General features: G+C 32.3%; 1 protein-coding gene across 2 annotated transcripts in view; it reads left to right on the top strand.

Annotated features, from left to right (window-relative positions):
* The first annotated feature begins 2218 nt into the window (after nucleotides 1-2218).
* The window catches only part of LOC106478250 (hexosaminidase D-like), a 37661-nt gene continuing 32441 nt past the window's right edge, over nucleotides 2219-7438 (top strand). The window contains exons 1-2 of one of the 2 annotated variants that reach the window (XM_013938779.2): nucleotides 2219-2289; nucleotides 5049-5105. The gene's annotated coding sequence lies outside the window, so the exon portion shown is untranslated. The remainder of the gene's footprint in view (nucleotides 2290-5048; nucleotides 5106-7438) is intronic. The other variant, XM_013938778.2, reaches the window with a different exon arrangement.

A 7438-nucleotide genomic window follows, 5' to 3' on the forward strand; every position in this document is an offset into this window, starting at 1 on the left:
AACTGACATGTCACTGTTCCTAAAGGAGAGAGCACTAAAAGAAGTAGAGGGGATGATCGAGTTGGATGAACAGTATATGGAAGCCCATGGAGGGAGTATAATGGGCAAGTCCAAGAATATCCACTTAAAGTCGAAACCAGTGGTTTGTTATAAAATGCTATGTTTGTTATAAAAAATGGCACATTGCAAAGGAGTGCAAGTCCATCATCAACAAGCAACAGGAGAAATCTCAACATAAAGCAGCTGGAGCTACTTACAAAGATAGTGCTGGAAAAAAACAAGAAAAAAGTGACTGTCACCATGGATGCTGTTGCCAGAAGAAACAGAATCAAGGAAACACGTCAGATTCACGACAAGAAGGAAGTCTCATTCCTATGATTGATCAGTGTATGACTAATGGTCAGTTGAAGTCAGCAAATGGATCAACAGTGCCAGTAGTGATCGGAGCATGTTCTAAATATCAAGATATTCCAACAAATCACAACATGCCAATAGGCGAAGACTATCTTGGGGACAAGAAAGTGAAGGCCCTATGAGACATTGGGTGCAGTAGTGCAGTAGTGCAGTAGTGCAGCAGTGAAAACCAGTCTAGTACCGGATAACTAGATGACAGGCAAGGTGTACCTGTGTGCGATAATTGTTGGGACAGTGAAAAAGTTTCCCCTAGCAAAAATAAAGGTGGAAACTCCATATGTGTAGACTTTGAAGCCATGTATAACAAGGCAACAGTATACGACTTGGTGATTGGAAACATACCAGGTAGAAGTAAGTTGGAGGAACTAGACAGAAAGAAGAATGCTGTGGCATTTGCAGTCACTAAGAGAGCTGAAGGGAAGAATATAAAGCAAGACATCAAGCCCTTTTGAGTATCAAAAAGTGTCATCCCGAATGTAGGTCTACGGGAATGGAAGAAAGCCCAAAGAAAAACCCTTCTCTGCAGAAACTTCGGGACAATGCCAGGGAGAAAGTCGAAGATAATACAAAATGGAAAAAAATCTTACAAAACAGAGGCTCAGAAAGGAGTATTGAACCGGACCTATCAAAGCAGTTTTACTGGTGAAGCTAAACACATCAAAGGCAGTAAGAAGTGCTTATATAACAAGAAGATCAAGGATCAACATTTTGAGGTCGGACAAAATATATTACTTCTGCTATTTACAGCCAACAACAAACTCACCCGGCAGTGAAAAGGACCTCTCGAAGTCGAGGAAGTGGTCAACAGAATGAACTATAAGGTGAGTGTGGATGGGATAACCGAGGTGTACCATGCCAATCTGTTGAAGAGGTACATTGAGAAGGAAGATTTCACGGGTGCAGCTATTGAGGTACAGATGGACATGGCAGGTGTGGCTGTTATAGATTAGCAAGGAAAGGGCAGACGAGGAGAGGTATGCCATGATAGAAAACAGTAAAACGAAGGTTGTGAAAAAGTAACTGAAGTATTGAGGTCCAAACTCCCAAAGTGACAAGTGAGGAGAAATGTTGTGAGTCTAAGGAGAAAAACACAGAATAGTGCTATGCCAAAGCATGGACTACCAGCGTAAGTGAGGTCACGGTATACCAACCCCTGTATGTAAATGGTCGAGAAAACGACCTGCTTGAAACCCAATTTCCAGTAACGGAGTTGAAACACTAGATACTAATCTGTCGACGTGATACTGAGAAGGGCAGCTGAAGAATCAAAGGCAAAATACATCATACCTAAATTATTAAGTCGACAAAGGGAGAAGAAGGTCTTGGCACTTCCCTGAAAAAGAAACTCGACTGTGAGGTATAGGAAAGAGGAGGCAACAAGCTGTCAAAATCCGCACCTACATGTTCCGGAATACCCTTATATGATAATAGAGAACAATCATCCGGCAACCCAAAAGATATACATAAAGCTAGCTAACTCCCTTCAAACAGAACAATTGCTTCCTCAGCAGACGACATTTGGAACTCCAAATTCAAGTAACAAAAATATAAGAAAAAATGATTTGAAAAACATGAAAAAATTTGTGCTTGGAATAACATTTGAAACACGAGTGAAACAAATTTAGAATATATTGATACAAAAAAGTAGCTCTTGTTCTATTTTGCTGAAGACAAAGTGTAACCGAAAACCGTAATGATTAGAGGATTTCTTTTCCAGTATAATAATTTTCGACATTAATTGCAAAATGCTCAGAGCCCAACCCAATTTTGTTATATCGTTTATAAAACAAACTTTTGATGTTGGGCGATATTGCTTTCCATACAGATCGCGAGTCAGGAAAACAATAAACAAGTTCAGCTGTGTGTATAGTATTAGTAAGTTTTCTCTCTTTTGTTTTTACAGCTTTTAACCAGAATTTACAAATTATATATTCCGAAATAATAAAACAACTGATGGTAAATAGTGACAGTATTTTTAAGTTTATAATATTTTTAGTGTTTTCCTTCTTAAATGGCATAAACCTGAAGACTAGAGTAGACTAGTGCTGGTTCAGACCTAAGGCTAATGATAGTGATAGCCTAACATTAACACTGGTCTCTGTCCCAAAATTCAAGCTCAATATCTGCTCTTATTATCTATTTTTCATTTACCCGAACACAAATATTTCAACAAATGTGACATGGCTAAATGATTTGTAAAAACAAAATATTTCAGGGAATTTCCAAGCCACGAAATAGAATTTAGAAATCTATCAAAACAGATCAAAATAATATTATAAATTATACTACTAGTACTAATACTATTAGTATTACTAATTAATTATAATTTATAATTATATACTTCAAGTTGAACTTCACCTGTTTTGATAATTTTACATTTTATTTGTTGGAAATTCACTGAAATATCTTGTTTTGACTTTACAAATCATTTGGCCTGACTTTTAGAAAATATTAGTGCGTAAGTAAATCAAAAAGAAAAAAAAAAGATTAATATAACTTATAAGCAAGCCTAGAGGGTAGATCCAAAATTTTGGGTTAACAAATAATCCAAATTGTTGTACTGGTTAAATCTGATGATGTGTTATTTATTTCACTATTACTTAGTATTATTCTGTAGTGTTTATGTTAGTCTTTCTAGTGTGCAAGTTACAAATGCAGTGACATTTTAATTTTTATGACATTCAACATTGATCCAATAAAGCTAGATAAAGAAAAGGGTTTGAGAGGTAAATTGAAAATTATTATATGATTTTGAATAAAGTGCAGAAAGAGTGTTTATCACTGTTATGGACAGGCAAGATTTCTGTATTGATACACTTATTCTTTTTTTGTTGTTTACTATGCGCAATATATATTTATTGAATTCTCTACAAATCTACACAGTTTGCTTTCTTTCTCACAATAAAAATATATGTGGTTACAATATGTAAACCCATGTTTCGTTTTTCCTGGCAGTTATTTTGATTTAAAGATAATTATCTCCTAAGAAATAATTACTAATCAAAGGTGCTCGAAGATTAAACAATCCTATGTCATTGAAACCAGGGTTTTTATAGTAGAGATGAGACAGAGCTTTAAACATAGTGTAGCAGTATTTATAGAAGGTAGATTTCAAAGTATTTCCCATTTATGTAAAAAATTACTAAGAGGTATCCAAAACAGTGGAGTAAGAACCTGACTCCAATAGTTTTTGAGGGGGGGACAATAACTATTATTTTGGGATAAAGAGAAAGGCAAATTATGTGGTGCTTCTGGAACTATATTAAAAAAAAAGCATTAATGTGGTATAAGAGAGGACATGGCACTTGCTGGTGGGTGCATATGCTACAGGGCATATCACATCTGGTCACTGTTACCCCCCCCCCCCAAAAAAAAAGCATTGAACATCTTTTTACTCCATTGCAAAGATTATCGTGGAAATATCACAACAGTAATATTCTTTATATCCAAAGTTGCTTGTGTATCTACAACATCTGTGTTTCTAATTATCTAACTTGATTTCTTGTTCACCAAAAACATAATATCCAGTCTTAATAATTAATGTTTTGTCAAACACTTTGTTATCAAACTGTTTTTTGGAAATCAAGGTAAAACAACACAAGTAGAAAGTACTTAACTTGTTGATAGGAATAAATGCATAAACAAGATTACAATATATATGTAAGACACATTTTAATAAACTTTCATTGAGATGTGTGCTCCAATCTAGTTTATTTATGTGAAAATCTGTTTTATGTGTGTTGTAAAATATTATAATTACAATCAGTTTCTTAGGTTACATCCAATAATGATGAATCTTTTTAAAAATGTTTCTCTGAATAATCCCAAATAATAAATGTTAACACTAAAAACAATAAAGAGTAAACTTACAACTGGAGATAGTCACTTTAAAAGGGGAGGGAATTGACGATTTCTTGAAAGATAAAAGATGGGTTGAAGTTTTTTACTTTTCTCAAGGGTGGGTATTTGAAGACTGCCAGGGGTAGTCTTGAAGAACTAGACTGTCTATTATTGTCCATATTTTGACATCAGAAATTTATGTATTTATTCTAAACATCCAGTAGAGTTTCATTTCCATATAATTTAATGGCAGAATGATGTACTTCTCATTGCAAGTGTGTTTATTATTGTAATTGTACATGCATATTACATTTCTAGGGATCATACACAAAAAATGTAGGAACTTTGCATTTCATTTATGTATAATATATAACAATACATATTAGAATAAAGTAAAGTAATTTCATATAACTTGTAAAGAAATGCCACAGGCTTTTACAAATGTTCTATTCTGAGTTTTTGGTTGTGGTGCAGGTAATTTTGGAATTTTTACTCACTGATATCTAATAATTTGGGAAAAATTATATTTTAAAAGTAAATTGAACATTCATGCATTTTGGAACCAAAGATTTTTTATTACTAAAGATACTTCCCCACTTATTACTTAGTAATAATTATTAATTTTTGAGTTTGCTTGGTTTCACAGTTTGTAGTTTTGACAGAATAAACATTATGTAGATATTAATGACTTAAGTATTATGTATTTATATGTTGTTCAGCACTATCAATGCTTTACATTTTGTCATTGCCAAACAATTAATTTTGAACACATTTGTATGCTGCTTTAATTTTAGCTCTGTTGCCCACTTGCCAATGTAGATCTGTTTCAGCTGGATGAGTATAATTAACAAGTATGTTTATTTTAATATATACTTACGTTATGCAAAGATTTTAATGCATAGATAATAGTATTTTTTGAATCAGATTAAAACTAACTGTGATTTATAAAATACTGCTATTGGTGTTGGAATAATTGTGGCTCCAGTGGCAAACAAAACAAATTCAATATAATTTCCACAGACAAAAAATTATAGGAAAGAAACTGTGTTAATTTGAAACTTCAACAGTGTATTCAAATTTACAAGTTTCAGTGGTACTAATTCATATAAATCTGATTACAGGGACCATGTTTAATCTGATGATGAGCTTTAGGGAAGTATTTTATGTTTGATTTGTAATGAATCAAATTTTGCATTACACACTTCACTTTTGTAATTCACAATGTTTTTACACATAACTAATTACTGTTTTATCATTCTTTTTTGATTGGTGTCTGTCAGCTTGGCTGTTATTTTGTTAATAAATCTAAGTTGTTTAGTACAACAGTTGTTTTCATTACCTGTTTTTGAACCTCAAAAATAAGGTTAACTATTTGATAAATAATTATTCAAAGAAACGAAGGAGCTGTGAAATTTTTGTTTTTAATTATTGAATATTAATAATCACAAACCACAAGTCAATCACATGCACAAATGTTTACAGTTGTAACACACAATAAAGTTTCGTACTTGTCCATGTTTTACACAGATTTGGCACTCATGCAATAAGAAATATTAAAATATCAAATATGAATTAGAAATGTGAATAATTTGTTTACAAAATTTGAAAAGTACCATTTAATATACAAAATAACTACATAGTAGTTGGAAGAATTTGCATAACACTGCACCAGCATGGAACTTTTATGTTCTCTCAGGTACATGCATTCTAGGAAAAATATTAGCATCAAATTGTTTGAATATTGAAAAGAGTTTTCAGAATGCTATTTTTTTTTATAAAAAAATATTTTAATACTATATTTAGTAGACAGTGGCTGTACTTATGGGCCTGTGTTCCTTTTCTTATTTTTATAGTGGTTTATGTTGTGTACACGAAATAACGATATTTGGCACAACCTGGTGAATGTGATTTCAGCATTCATTGTAACATAGCTACCACTAGTGAAAACAGTATTTCATTTGCTGCCAAGGGATTTCCTTCATATGAAGAACTTAATTTTGTGGTAAATCAGTATAAAAAGAAAAATTTATTTTACCTGTAGGGCTGGATGATTAGTGGAATTTAATGATTGATTAATTGTTGGGTTTGTGAATAGATTATTCTCATATGAGACTTGGATAGTGCTAATCGGAAACACTAGACGTAATAATGAGAAATCATTATTGCAATATTTTGGATAGTTGGAATAATCAAAAACACTAATTTTGATTGGTTCATTATTTTCATGACATAATCAATTGAATTATAATTTCAACTAATTGATAAATTACTTGACACCAAATGACATAATTAATGCTCATAGGTAATTCATTATTTTGATTAACAAGTTGTTTTCCCACCTCTGTCAACATGTATGTAAGAAGTTAACATATGCTTAAAACACGTAGGGCACTAAGAATGAAACCAACGAAAGGCTAAAATTTCACAAGCTTCGTTATGCTTGCAAACAATGTAACATGAAAGGCATCTTGCAGTGAAAACTGAAATCCAGTTGATCAACCACAGCAAACAGACAAAAAAAGGAATTTTAATTCTTAAAAGAAATGTGTTAACATTTTTATTTAAAGTAGTTAAATATTATATAAATTTACAAAGTGAAGTTTTTTGCTTTCATGTGGTAGTAGAGAAAGTTTTGACTGTGAAAAGGGAGAATTTGACTCCACTGTGATTTCTGACATTGCATATCAAAGATATACTTCATAATAGGTGTGTGTTATAATTAAAGCTAGGCAATTAATGGAGTTGACTAATCAGTTAATGAACAATCTCATAAATTGATTGCATTCAACTAATTAATTATTCTCATGGGACTGATTTTCCTTTATTGAACTTGTTTTGTTTATTTGTATAAAAACATTTTATCTGATAGACATTGTCAGGCATAACAATTTTGGCCTAAGTCACTTTTCAATTTCAAACTTTTGTACAAGAAAATGTTCCAACATTTCAAATGCTCATGTGACTATAGTAAATGAGCCTACAAGCCAGCAAAAACATCTGTATTAATATTTCTTACCAGCAGTGTACATACACTGCTGCATCATTTGAGATGCTCAAACTAGGCGTCACCAGCATTCAGACAATTATGACATCTACAACATAGTGGCTGATATGCTGTTACACAATTTTTAACTCTGATTCAATGGAAAGTATTGTTACGTCTCCGTGTGTTAATTAATTTTCC

The sequence above is a fragment of the Limulus polyphemus genome, unplaced genomic scaffold (genome assembly GCF_000517525.1).
Source record: "Limulus polyphemus unplaced genomic scaffold, Limulus_polyphemus-2.1.2 Scaffold193, whole genome shotgun sequence".
Lineage (NCBI taxonomy): Eukaryota > Metazoa > Arthropoda > Merostomata > Xiphosura > Limulidae > Limulus > Limulus polyphemus.